The sequence below is a fragment of the Lissotriton helveticus genome, chromosome 3_1 (assembly GCF_964261635.1).
Source record: "Lissotriton helveticus chromosome 3_1, aLisHel1.1, whole genome shotgun sequence".
In the NCBI taxonomy this organism is placed as follows: Eukaryota; Metazoa; Chordata; class Amphibia; order Caudata; family Salamandridae; genus Lissotriton; species Lissotriton helveticus.
Genome location: NC_136061.1, coordinates 193,264,815 through 193,279,439, shown reverse-complemented (window position 1 = coordinate 193,279,439; position 14,625 = coordinate 193,264,815). Strand labels below are relative to the sequence as shown.

General features: G+C 48.8%; 1 long non-coding RNA gene across 1 annotated transcript in view; it reads left to right on the top strand.

The window, feature by feature from the left end:
* The first annotated feature begins 794 nt into the window (after positions 1–794).
* LOC144822274 (uncharacterized) overlaps positions 795–14,625 on the top strand; it is a 31,162-nt gene continuing 17,331 nt past the window's right edge. Inside the window, exons 1-2 of the long non-coding RNA XR_013608595.1 lie at positions 795–933; positions 1,694–1,809. This is a non-coding gene — a long non-coding RNA (uncharacterized LOC144822274). The remainder of the gene's footprint in view (positions 934–1,693; positions 1,810–14,625) is intronic.

Here is a 14,625-nt window from a genome sequence, read left to right as displayed (position 1 = left end):
AAAATGTGATTTCTTCATGAAATAAATCACATTTTGCACCACCGAAAATGCCTTCAGTACATACCACTTGCACCATATTATATAAAACAGTCTTCTCCTACACAACACATTCAATTTCCCCAAACACACACAAATACGCCTATGTAGACAGAGCCTACTTACAGCAAGTAAGACAGATTCACACTCTTTGCCGCAGACTAATCAGATATTAGGCAATCGTGTATACTATAAAATCAGTGCTGAGAAGAATCACTGGCTTAGCACATATTTAATTAATCCGGTATTTAAGTGAAAACTAATCTCCCATAAGGTTCCCAAGGCACTGGGGGTCGTCGGGAAGATTAAGTGAGTTATTGCCCAGAGTCACACGGTGCTAAGCAGAGCTGCCGCTGACGATTGAACTGTGAACCCTGCTGCGCACCGGATCCAACCGCTCTGGCCGCTACGCCACACCACAGGAACTAGGCACTTTCACTCCCCATCCTCCCTGTTGTGTGGTTCCTTCTTAAATTATATTTAGACACATGAAAGAGTCATGTCTTCGCTTCTTCTTCTTGAGAAAAGTGAAATAGAAACTTTTCCCAAGAAAGTGCACTGAGTCATCACTTCCTGTCCTTCTGTGGATCCTCATATACTTTGCAGACTAAGCACGAGATGCTGCACTAATGCTGAACCTGAACAACGCCCTTGGGTGTCCGGGGCTGCTCCAGCTTCCTGATTGGTCTCTCTCCATTCTGGAGAGTTCCTACCTCCACACCATCTCTGCTTCCTTAAATACCGGAGGTCAGGGAGATCAGTCAACCACAGTTCAATCACGGACCCAGTTCTGCAGAGAGCTCAGACCCAGACTAAAATGTGACATGAAGCTCTCCCTGGCTGCTGCCTCTGTTTTCATCCTGGCTGCCTTCTGCTCTGAGGGTCTGGCTGCTTCTGGTGAGTCCTGCGCTTTCACTCAACACCACAGTTCCTTCTCATGCCACATGATGACGTCTCTGCACACCAGGCAGCCTGTCAGGCCTCCTCCAATGGAGGGAAGTGGATTATTCCCCATTTTGCAGATCCCTAGATGCAGATTTTATCATCAAAGTCCCAGGGTGCACTTGTGTACCTCTGCAACACAGACTGAGACCATTACCATCCTGAAACCTCAATATCCATAGAGCTGCCATTTAATGGGGGCGAGAACGCGGGGGCTCGTGTGCGCATTGGTGTGTTTTTTGCATGTGTGCGCTTGTCAACCCACAGGTGTGTGTGGCTCTGTGCTTGGCCTCGGGTAAATTTGATTGAGCCAGATAAACAGCATTTTTGTGAGCATCACGGTGCTATGGGGATGGTCCTCCGTATGATTGGGTATTTTAGAGCATCAAGCTTCAAAAGGACCAGCTAGGGACGATAAATGACCCGAGTAAAGTAAAGTAAAGTCCACATTTGTAAAGCGCACAATCACCCGTAAGGGTCTCTAGGCGCTGGGGGGCCGTCGGGAAGATTAAGCGAGCTATTGCCCAGAGTCACATGGTGCTGGGCTAACCTGCCGCCGGAGCCGGGGATCGAACCGTGGTCCCCAGATTCCAGCGTCAGTCGCCCTGGCCGCGGCGTATGGTTTGGGATAAAGTGGGCCCTCTTCTTCTCTCATCTTGTAGTATCGAGTAAAATATGGACCAGCACTCACAGTCTTGGCTTTTCTCTTCCTCAGCTGGTGCATATGCCACGACCCCCTGCTGCTTCTTCTACGCCCCCCCGGAGGATCCCGCTGACCCAGGTCCAGGATTACTTCATCACTAGCAGCCAGTGCTCCATGCCAGCCGTCGTGTAAGTGCTCCATAGTTTCTCACTTCTCCTCCCATTTCTGGACACTATTCCTCATGGTTTGGGAGATATCCTTCAAGGGGTTTACTTTCTGGTTAGTAGTTTCGTGGTTTGTGGGCATACGAGCACTGACTAGGAGAGATTCGGGTGATTCAGACGTCTTTTCAAACTTGTATTTATTCTCAAATCTCTCCGCATCTCTACCCCAAACCTGAATTCCAAGGGTAATCTCCAAAGGTTTGGGATGATTCTGGGAGATTAACCAATTCAAAACATAGATCTGAATGGAGAAAATGGTACAGGAGGGGACAGAGGTTGGGAGGGGACTACGATGGGAAGGCAGGAGATGTGCAGGATAAGTGTGCAGGAAGAGGGCCCGGCTCACGTTGATAGCATATTCAATTATGCAGTAACATTTCTCAGTAGATTATTGCCCCTGCTGCAGGTGTGTGTGTCACGGTCTTGAATGCAGGAAAGGGCAACTCAGCATTTCATAATTTGGATTAATTAGCATCGAAGAAACAATTGTACCACTTCGTTTGATTCATTAATGAACTAAACTGCACTTCCCTGGATCTGCGATGAGCGAGTTACACGCTAAATATTCACAAAGTAACCTCACATGCCTATTAGAATACTAGGATTGGACAGTTGTTGAGAGTCTTGTCACCCAACCTCCACTCAATCTCTCTAAGGGCCGTATGTAGGTAATCTGTGTTTTGCCATTCTCAAATTGCGATTTTTAGGGAATCGCAATTAGAGAATCGCAAAACGCAATGTAGTTAGGATTAGCAACATTTTTTGCGAATCCCACTTATTCCTTATTTGGAATCGCAAATTGAGATTCGCAAATAATGAATACCTTCTCATTCATTCCTATGGGCTAGAAGGCCCATAGGAATGAATGGGAAGATATTCTCAATTTGCGATTCTCAATTAGAGAATCGCAAATTGAGAATGCAATTTCAGGGTTGTAAGGGTGTCAATAGGACACCCTTTTGCACCCCTGAAATTAACATGTGTGCACATGTGGCCCACATACATGTCCTAAGGGCATGTATGTGACCCACATGGCACTTTGAAAAATGCCAAAAAGTGCATTTTTCAAAGAAATCGCAAAATACTAACAACCTGAAGTTGGTGGTATTTTGCGATTCCTTAAGCCAAAATTTGCACAACTTGGGTGCTTCCTACATTGCATTTAAGGAATCGCAATTTGCGATTCCTTAAATTCAATAGCAAAATGAGGAATCGCAAATTTTGCGATTCCTTATTTTGCATGTGTGTTTTTGTGTGCTACATAGCACACTGCCCTAATTGCGATTGCAAATGATTTGCGATTGCAAATAGGCTTCCTACATATGGCCCTAAATCCCCCCACCAAAAAAAAATAATCAAAACTTTGATGGAATACTGAAACTAAAAACTTACAATCTCAGGAGGCACACAGCAGAGATATCTTTCAATATTTATGGTTGCATAGATTTTACTGGCATTAGCTTTGAGACAGCAGTGCTATATCTCTGGTCCCACAGATCTTACGGGCTGAAGGCTGACACAATACAGCGATGTTTAAAAGTAGGTACATGCTTTGACTTTAGCAGTGCAATTCCTCAGGTTGCACAGATTTTACAGGCCAAAATTATACACAGCAGAGCTATCTGTCTACACAGAAGTTACTAGCTCATGCCTCAGACAGTTGCCCCACTCACAGGCTTATGGCTAAAATAGCAGAACTATCTCTCAGTTAACGCATGCATCTGACAGTCTGAGTCCTTTGATAGCAGAGCCACCACTTGGGGGCACTCCAACAGATTGTGTGCTATGTGAATGCTAATTAAGTATAAAAATATCATTAACGTGACTGGTTAAAAATACCATAGATCAGAAAACAAGTTGCCCAGGATCACAACTAGAGTAAAAAAGGATGTGAGACCACATGCCCTTGAAATCCAGCATCTGCTCTGGCTCCCCGTTCTGCACCACATTCATTCCATGACTGATGCTGCAGCAGAGTCATTTAAGGCTTCAGTTGTCATTATGTGTTTGGATTACTAGTTTTAGTTCCAACATACAGCAAATTAGAGTGTGAAAGAGTTTCTGAACCGTTAGCCATTAAACCACTGACTCTCCTCTCCCTAGAGTCGTCTCCTCTATTTCTCTCGTGTACACTCTTCTTTATCTGTTGTTTGCCCTCACACTCCCGTACTCTGATTGGAAGTCTCACCGATGCTATAAATTGAATGATGGTATCTACTTCAAATATATGCAAATTCAGGATTTCTTAGTTCGGAAAATGAAAATCAACGAAGTTTGTCATTCTGACCTTTTAAATTGTCTATACTCTGATAGGACTAAATCACTTATAAGTGAAAGTTATAGATACTTAATTCAGATGAAAGGTGATGATTGTTGTAATTTGGCGGCTAAATGTACCACTAGAATAGGAATAAATATAACATCAAATCAGATATCTGCTTCTCTTTGTCAAATCAATCAAGTGGTCCAATCTTCCAATATAAGACTTCAACTGTATAGAACCAGTTGTCAATTATACTATACTCCTCAAAGAATTATTAGCTGGCCATCAAGAAACTTACTGAGTGATCGTACTAAATGCTCCAAATGCGATCTGATTGCTGCCAATTTGGAGCATATGCTTTATTCTTGCCCCACTCTGTCCGAGTTTTGGAAAGGAATAGAAGGTGTTCTCATTAAGAAGCAAATTATATTTCCGCCTTTATCTGTTCATATGATTTTATTAGATTTACAGGATGTGAATGGTCCTCATAAAGACCTGAATACTATTATATTTGGCTGTGCAAGATTGACAATCGCTAGGGCTTGAATTTCTTCGAAACCTCCGCATGTCATGGAGTGGTGGACTCTAGTCAATGAAATTTATACTATGGAAATATCATTAGCAAAGATAACGGGGCCATCCTCATTAAGAAAACGAGAGAAAATCTGGGGAACGTTTATTTGAGTTTTGACTTTAAAAATGCTGCTAAGACCGCCACAATATGTACTTATGATATCTGTTTTCCTTTTGAAAATTGTGTTACAATTGATTCCTCTGTATTAATTATGTATAATGATGGTTGTAACTAAGAAATGTTTTTGCTTTTCTCTTTTTTTCTTTCTTACAATGATAATAAAAATAAAAAAAAGGAAGTCTCAACGATGCCACAGTTTGGCGGTAAATGGGTTTTCTCCACATCTGTAACCCCGCACAAACCCCTAGCATGGTTCTGCCATGAGCCCCAAGTCGTGTTGGCACATTCAGTCAATTTGAGCTATCAACATCTTCCCTAGCAGGAATGATAAATCCATAATTTTCATGTAATGCAAAACTACAAGATCCATGATGCAAGTGTTCCAGACCCAAAGCTTGAAAGAAGTTCGATGAATATCACAGTAATTCTAATACTTCTGGTTTGTGCCATTAACGTTTGTCCGCATTTATCTTTCGATTCTCAGAGATAGGGAAGAGAAATCCTGAATGATTACTTTTAAAATTGTGGCACTTATGTGCACTCTGGGTAAAGTTCAGTTGCTTCTAAGCCCGATAAAGTGATCATTATCTTAGTGCCGCCACCCTGCTCCTTTAATTTAAAGGGTGGTATCTTGCCAAATGAAACTGAAACTGTCCATTTTAACTTGATAGGTACTAGCAATCTAATGCATTTGTAGGTTGTCAACTGAGCAAATTCCCCACACGTGCATCTAACTGGAACAACGTATAAAAGTTTTTTATTGTTTTGTGGCTTATAGATATATTTTTTCCAAGTCTAAAACATCTCAGTTTGTTTATAGTTCAATTTTTAAAATACAGGTTAATTGTGGTCACTCCTTGGGTGGGCCTTTGGCAGTTTAGCTGTCAAACCAACCTATTGCTTATAAGCACAGAATGCGATTTGGATCCTGCCCTTGAGGACTACTTTTTTCCTTGATCACCTTGATCAACTCCTTCAGCCATCCTCTTGAGACTTTCTCAATGATGTCTTGGCTCAGCACCATGGAGTATTTATCTCTCACCCAATGCTATTGGTTGTTTAGGTATATCCTTGCACCTCTGCTGGAGTGCTTTCATTGAACTGCATAAACAATAGCCCTCTCTATCCTCACCTTCTGGCTTCCAAATGAGTGTCTCACTCTAATGTGCTAACGCTGCATGTGTTAGCATATTAATCCCAGACCTATTGGTGTTACCACTGCTTGTTTACAATGTTTCTGTCCCTTGAGGAAGGGCACATCCACGTCAAATGATATGTCCAAAGGAAAAGTACTGCTGTTTGCCACCCACCTCTGAAAAACGGAGTTTGAGGAGTGTCCTGCTATTAAAAAATACCGGACTCCAAGAGCAGCAGTGATGAAGACTGTGATGAGGCAGTAGTTGACCGACTTTCGTCAGGCATGTGATTGGTTGCTGCATAGCTGCTGCGGGATCCCACCAAGACTTGGCACCTTTAAACAGCTTCCTAGTAACGAACCTTCAGTACGTTGTTGTGGGCCTCAGCACTAACACACACATGTTTTTCTGAAGAATTTAGGAAAACTGGTTTCATCCTCCAGCGGCAGTACTACCTTTAACAACCACTGGCAAAGCCAATAGGTCTGACTTTGATGCATTAATGCATGTAAAAGCATGCAATTACAAATGCTGTCTCCATGCTTTGCTGTGTGTTGCATTAAAGCCTCTCCTATTGGCCTTGTCAATGCTGGGGTAAAAAGTAGCAAAGAAGCATTGCTTTCTAGATTGAACACATGTAGGAGAATAAATGAATATGACAAACAATGTGATGATTAAGCATACTATTCAGATCTAATATAATCCCTAATTAATTCCAATGGTAACCCTTCCTTGGAGGCAAAATGATGAACCAAGTTGCCAACAGCAAGAGATGACAGAGTAATGGGTGGAGCCAGTGATGATTTGGGTCCACAATTAGGCCCGGGCAGCCACGTTTGCAGATCTCAACCTTTTGAAGCAAACTGCTAGGTTACGATCATATGCATATATATATATATCCACAGAATCCTCTTTACTCTTTCAAAGGACGCATGCCACACCAGCCAGGTACGATTAAATTATTTAATCAGGCACAAACAGACGCGTTTCGAGCTCACAGGCTATTGGTCACATATATATATATGCAAAAGTACCATCCAGCGTAAAAATAAGGAACCGCACACAAGGAAACTGCACAAAACTTTATTGTGCACAAATATTTAAGGACTTAAATATTTGTGCACAATAAAGTTTTGTGCAGTTTCCTAGTGTGCTGTCCCTTGTTTTTACGCTGGATGGTGATGGTGTAAACGAGGAACTTTTGCAGATTGAGGTGGCTGCTGCTGCCGCGGACGGCATAAACGTCGTTGGCTGGGAACTGCTCGGGCAGCGAACTAACGAGAATATCTATATCTATATCTGTATCTATCTATATATATATATATATATATATGTATATATATATATGGGAAACATCCTTTACAACGAAACTTTTACAACGCAGTGCTATTACAACGCAGGTTTTACAACGAAAACTATTACAACGCATTGCACTGGGGGGCGCTCTAGGATAGGGAATAGATTTAATTTACTATCCAACACTTTCCCTACTATCCATGGGGACTGGAGTTGGAATAGTAAATTAAACTATTCACTATCCAGCACCCCAAAGCGCTATGCGTTGTAACAGCATGCGTTGTAAAAACTGCATTGTAACAGCATGCGTGGTAAAAGCATGCGTTGTAGTGTCATACATCCATATATATATAGATATATGAAAACTCAGCTCCTCCTCGGCTCTCACAGCGTTTCAAGCCGCAGCAGCGCACGCATGTATATATATATATATATATCTTTATATATATATATTTTTTTTTTTTTACTGTACTCAAGAAAGGCCTTCTAATGCCCAGAGACTAGTGAAAGGTGTATCTTTTTTTGTTTAAATTACTGCAAACATCAAGTGCAAATTCCAGTAACGGGAATGATGCTAGTGTGTAAATGCAAAAAAAGAAATGTGTCACTTTCCTCAAATGCATGCAGTCTTATGTAGCACAAAATTGACCCAGAGGCATTGGAGTGCTTTACATGAGCACCAGATAACATTACAGACGGTCAGATACATTTTTTTTGTGATCTGCCCAGAATCACAGTATGTTGAGCTGATGCTGGGACTCAAACTGGTTTCCCAGTTTCAAAGTCAAAATGTCACAATCTCTCTGACTGCAGTAATTGATTTATGCCAGGCAACGGAGAACAGCAGAGACTAATTTATCTCTGCCTGTTCCATGTAGGGGAGGGAGACAAAAGTAACTGAAGAGCCCCCTTGCTGGCCCTCACCAACCACCCACCACCCGCTCTAGTCCTTCTCCTGCCCCAGTTCCTTGCAAAGCAGGTGCTAATGGCTTCCCATCAGCAGCTCCTTGAGGCCGCTGTCACACCTGGGGGAAGCCAGAGGGCAGACACAACTCATGCTGTGCCAGCCGGAGCAGCCCATTGTCATCCTGCCTCTAACAATGCAGCAGCCTGACCTCAATGGGTATCAGGTCAGGCTCATTATCTGTATGCAATGGCTTGAACTACAGCCTGTGACATTGTGCCCATGCGAGTAGACTGAGAAGGCCACCAAAAATCTGGCTCACCAACGGACCTCAACAATAGGCCAGTGTTTAAATTGTAAAATAATCAGGGCCAGGGCAGTGATCAGGAGGCCACTGCACCTTGCACCACCCAGTGCCCCTGTCACCGCTGCCAAAGACGGTACCGAAACAACTCTCTCACTTACAAGTGCGATAGTTCAGATTATTTGAGGTCATCAAAACTAAAAGAATAGCTAGGGAGGCAGGTATTAGTAATTTTTATTATATATTTTATTTCTAAACAATCGTTGTGCTGCTCATCTCTAAATTAGATGAGCAACGCCGCCATGTGGCAGACTGTAATAGGTGTGGTGTTGACAATTAAGTGCTGGTGCCAAGCACCGGAAACCACCTGCTCAAATGAAGCACTGCCACAGGCCCATGGACGGTCGCCGATTGCCCGATTTGTCAATGTGAGGCTGGGTGGAGTCAAAGCCTTCTCTATGTATATTATAAAGAATTGGTAACAATTGCTTCTGCAGACAGCTGCGTTATCAAGTCAGAACTGAAACTGCAAAAGATAAAACTGGTCCCCCTTGTGCTAAAACACTTAAGTGGATCCTGATATATCGATGATGCGATCTGAGTGCATCATCTACAACGCCCTGCATCATAACTCTCTCACATTCCTAATATAAGAAATTAAATTTCATTACTAAAGACCGAAAACAGAGGGGGGCGTGGCTTAGCAAGCCACGATGGCGGCTGTGTCCTGCTGAGGCTCCGCGATCGGGCTAGCATCTTGCCCATTTCCGATGATCGCCTGGAGCCTCAGCCTACCAGCGACTACCCCATAGCAGCTTACCTGCAGTGGGGCACCCTCTGGCTGCATTGTGAGAGCAGCGGATGACCGCCGGACACTGACCGGTCCCTCTTCGTATCTGGAGCCAAGTGTCGAGCGCCGGAGGTGGCGGGCGCGGCTCCTCCTACATCTGGTGGCGCTGCCGGACTCCTGCCCCCGGGGGGGCGACCCCGCGCCGAAGCGGACTGAGGACGGCACCGGTGCCCTGGTGAGGTACGCAGCAACGGACAGCAGACGTCCACTACGGAGCAGACGACTTGTGAAGGCGGCCTGGCGCGCAAAATGGCGGCCGCTCTGAGGTAGTAGCGCTGTACCGGCGCTTCCTCACGACTGAGAGCCCGGCCCCGAGGCTGTCCAGCTCACCGCCGTGGCCCGGAGGACACCAGCGGAGGTGCCGCCTGTGTAGTGCTGGACCCCTCGGGCGATCACGACCCCTGGAGGCGGTAGGTGTCGGCCCTTCCCTCTCCCCCCCCCTTCTCCTCCCGTGTACCGGCGGCCCCCCCTGCCCCCTCTGGTGCTTGCTGAGGGATCGCGGACTGCACCGACCCCTGCTCCCGGGGGGGGGGGAGCCAGAACGCCTCAATCTGTTCGTTTGGTCCGGAGGACCTGGGTGCCTGACCCTAAGATGGCGCCCGAGGAGACCAGGGCGCCGTGAACAACGTGGAACCTACCTCGGAGGCGCGGTGCTCTTCTGTCCCTGAGGCGGTGGCACGCCATATCGTGAACACTTCTCGGCCTGGGGGGACCTCCCTGGACCCTACCCCCTGGCCCCCCCCCCCCCCGGGGGTAGCCTGGGAGACAGCGCTGCGCACCGGGGAAGTGGGGACGCAAGATCCAGTCTCACTGAGGGCATCCAATGGTGGTGGTGCCCCCCGGTTGTACGTCTCCTACTACCTGGATTGACGCCCCCTGCAGTCACAAGTTACTGAGAAGCGCCCTGACCTGGCGGAGGTCCTCTAGACGTGGAGCAGTGACTGCCCCGGGATTGCATGGGTCTGGTCGTTTAACCTGCGTTGAGCTGCTGCCTACCTGAACGCGACGAAGGGAGGTGACCCGTTGAACGCAAAGTGCACGGGGACCTGGGAGTCCCCTCTCCATCTTAGACAGCACTCATGGGGAAACCTAATTCCTCGAAAGGGACGACTGTCCCCGAGACGGCCCCCGAGAGGATGCCGCAAACAAGAACTTGGACGCAAGCCCACGCGTCGCAAACCGACCCTACACTGTCGGCAAAGCTGGACCAGGTGCTGGCAGCAATCGAATTGTCCCGCCTTTCGATGGAAGAACGATTAGGCGCCCTAACAACGGACATCAGTCTAATCCGTGACGACCATCGCAAGCTGGCGGACAGAGTGAAGGAGGGAGAACGAGTCGTGTCCGAGCTGCAACCTGCGATGAAAACACAGGACGCGGAGCTGAAGGAGATCCTACACCGCGTGGCGGCCCTCGAGGAACGCACAGTGGACTTGGAAGGGCGCTCCAGAAGATGTAACATCCGCGTCCTCGGTCTGCCGGAAGGGATCGAGAACTCGGACCCTCTGACGTATATGGAGTCCTGGACCAAATCTTTCACACCGGAGGCAGACAGATCGCCATACTTCTCCATTGAAAGGGCCCACAGGGTCCCGGCCCGGGCGCCCAAGCCGGGCCTTCCTCCGCGACCCATGTTGGCTAAATTCCTGCATTTCCGAGACCGCGACGCGGTGCTCCGTGCGGCCCGGACGGCGGGCCCCCTACAAGTGGAGGACCAACATGTAATGGTGTTTCCGGACTATGCACGAGAAGTCCAGCTCCAGCGCTCCACCTACCTAGATGTCAAGAGACGCCTCCGCGCAAATGATCTTCAATACTCCCTGCTGTTCCCGGCCCGCCTGAAAGTGCTGCACAAAGGGAAAGCCCTCTTCTTCAACACGGCGGAGGAAGCACAGGATTGGGCCGAGTTTCACTGCCCAATAATCCCTAACCCTGGACCCCAAAGAGCTCGCAACAACGACTTTAGACGATCCAGACGACGAGGGGCAAGCCGGGCCCGATCGGGCCGCCCCAGGGACCGGGAGTCACCCCCCACGGGCTCACCCGACCTCACACAAATTATGCAGGAGCGACGAGAGGCCTTGAAAGCGGTGACCGGACTGCGCACGTCGCCCACGACGTCGGATCTGGAGGGTCAACCACACCTGTTCACTCCTGAGAAGGACCGGGACAGTGATGGAACAATGTCAGGGATCGGGCCGATCTCCTCCCCCCTTGTTGCGGGGCACACCTTGGACGCTACCCTGGCCAACCGACCTGGCGCCTCTTCATGACCTGGCACCTCCTCATGATGTCAGAACTTTCCACTGTTATATCCTTTTCATGGTGACCTATTGTATTGCGCGACGTCTAGGAGCCTAGACTGCTTTGTTTAATAATTGTGAGCGCTTGCGAGCGATAGACGCTTATCCTACCAGAGCCCGACCCGCGCACAGGCCCAGCAGCGACACATGCTGCCACCCCCGCAGATACCCGTTGTATTTCTCCCCTAGTGGGACACTTGTTTGGATATGCCACCTCCGGTGAGATATCCTCAGTATTGGGACTGTTTCCCACCCAAGGTTCTGTTTACTGTTAATTCCCCAAGTCCCTCCCCCATGATTGTGGAAGCATGGCGCACTAGACATACACGCGACACATACACACTGGCGACCGTCGGGGGCTTCAAGGGGGTCCCTCTCCCACTCATGACACCGTACGACTGGCGGACTCACGCTCAGACATAAATGTCCTTACACTGAATGTGCGGGGCCTGCACACGCCCAGCAAACGCTACTCTGTTTACTCATACGTTAAACGTATGTCAGCAAGTATTGCGTTCCTGCAAGAGACGCATATGAACACCAGCGAACTCTCTCGCTTGCAGGTCAAATGGCGAGGGACCTTCTGTGCCACTCACTATTCAGCGTTTGCGCGCGGCGCGTTAATTTGGGTCAGGCCAGGTACTCCCTTCCGAGAGCTCCGACGAGTGATAGATAGAGAGGGCAGATATGCGCTCCTAGAGGGAATACTTGATGGTCAGGGTGTACTCCTTGGCAGCATTTACGCCCCCAATACAGATCAGGACACATTTTGGGACCACCTCACGGGCGTTCTAGCCCAGTTCACTACAGTTCCGTGGGTGTTGGGAGGTGACTTTAACTGCACGCTGGACCCCACCCTGGACCGCTCGCATCCTCCCCCCGCACATTCCCCGGCTCCCCGACAGGCAGAACTCTTCAGGGCATGGACCACGCACTGGGCACTCACTGACGCATGGCGACACCTACACCCACTGACTCGCATTTACTCCTTCCACTCGATTCCACACAACCTCAGGGTCCGCCTGGACCGTTTCCTCTGCTCTACACCGATCCTCCCCAAGATCACTTCCACAGATTACCTGGGTCGGATCCTCTCGGATCATGATGCACATATCATTCGCCTAACTTGGCGCCCCCCGCACCCACCGGTCCCCACCTGGCGCCTCCCTAGGGACTGCCTTTCAGATCCGGTATTCAGAGACACACACGAATCCAGTATCCGCGACTATTTTACGCACAACACTAACACGGCATCGTCGGTACTAGTGGAATGGGACGCGTTTAAGGTGGTGGCGCGGGGAGAATGCATCAAGCAGGTGGTGGGAGTGCGTCGCACCTTGGAACGGGCGCTCCAAGCCTCGGAACAATCTTTGGCCGCACTCACTAAACGGCCTGACGACTCGGAGGAGCACGCCGTGCTCGTGGCCAAGACTAAGACGGAGTATCAGACTGCCTGCGCTGACCTCCGCAGATACAATTTTAGGGCTTACGCCTCTAGGGTGCATAAGGACAGAGATAAAACTGGAGCGCTACTAGCCTGGATGGCAAGGCAGGATACAGAAATCAAGCCAATCACGGATATTGTCGATCCGGACGGTGTATTGGTACACTCGCAGGCCGAGATCCTCTTAGCGTTCCAGCGCCACTATACGCAAGTGTACGGGGCCCCGGCCCAATCCTCCCCATTCTCTGTGGATCGTTTTTTGAACCCACTGACATTGCCCGCGATCTCGGATATAGACAAGCGCACCCTCGACGCCAAGATAAAACCCTCTGACATCACCCAGGCAATATGTGCCATGTCCAGGAATAAAGCGCCGGGACTGGACGGTTTCCCGCTGGAGTACTACTCGACTTTCTCGCCACTAATAGTCCCCCATTTATCACGGGTGTTTGAGACGTCTCTTCATCTAGGGAGGTTACCCCAGTCACTGCGGGAATCCGTGATTGTCACCTTTCCCAAACCCCACAGAGACCCACTCCACATGGGGTCGTATCGCCCCATCACGCTCCTGTCGGCCGACTGTAAAATCCTGGGGAAAATTCTGGCTGACCGTTATGTGCAGATTATACGCCCGCTGGTCCACCCAGATCAATGCGGCTTTGTCCCGGGAAGGAACACCTCCCAGAACCTCCGCCGGATCTTCCACGTTCAAGACCAGATACGTGGCAGATTTCCCCGCGCCGCCTGCCTCATTATGGACCTGGAGAAGGCGTTTGACACCCTCACCTGGCCCTATCTCTTCTCAATCTTGCAGCGCCTAAATATTGGCCCAACGCTCATAGCGTACACACGCCTCTTGTATACCGACTTGACCACGCGGGTACGTATCGGGAAACGCATATCACCAGCATTCGCAGTTCGGCGAGGTACGAGACAAGGGTGCCCCCTGTCGCCTCTCTTGTTTGCGCTAGCAGTCGAACCGCTGGCGATTCGGCTTCGTCAGGAAGGTAGGGAATGGGGCATTCCACTTGCAGACAACACGCACTGCGTGTCCATGTACGCGGATGATCTTCTCATATACGTCCGTGACATCGAAATGGACATAACCCCTATAGGGACGACGCTGGCGGACTTCGCAGAAGCCTCGGGACTGCAGGTGAACTGGGACAAGTCCACGGTTTAACCCTTACACCCGAACCTATCCCCCCGGGTAGTCAGGCTCGGAGCACATACCCTCTCATGGTCCGCGGAAGCCCCCCGTTACCTTGGTGTCCGCTTGTATCACTCCCCGGCTGACCTTTTCGAGGGGAATCACCGCACAGCACTTGCCAATCTGCGCCCGGCGGTCGCTTTTTGGAATAAGCTCCCACTGGCCCCGATAGGAAGAATAGCTCTAGCCAAAATGATAATGCTCCCCCGACTCCTTTACCACTTCACGAATTTGCCGGTAATACCACCCAGATCCTTCTTCCGCGACGTAGACTCCCTCTTAGGGACCCTTATCTGGGGCGAGGGCCGCCATAGGGTCGCCCTGAAAACCCTTCAACTTCCTACGACGCTGGGAGGACTCGGAGCTCCGTCCTTCG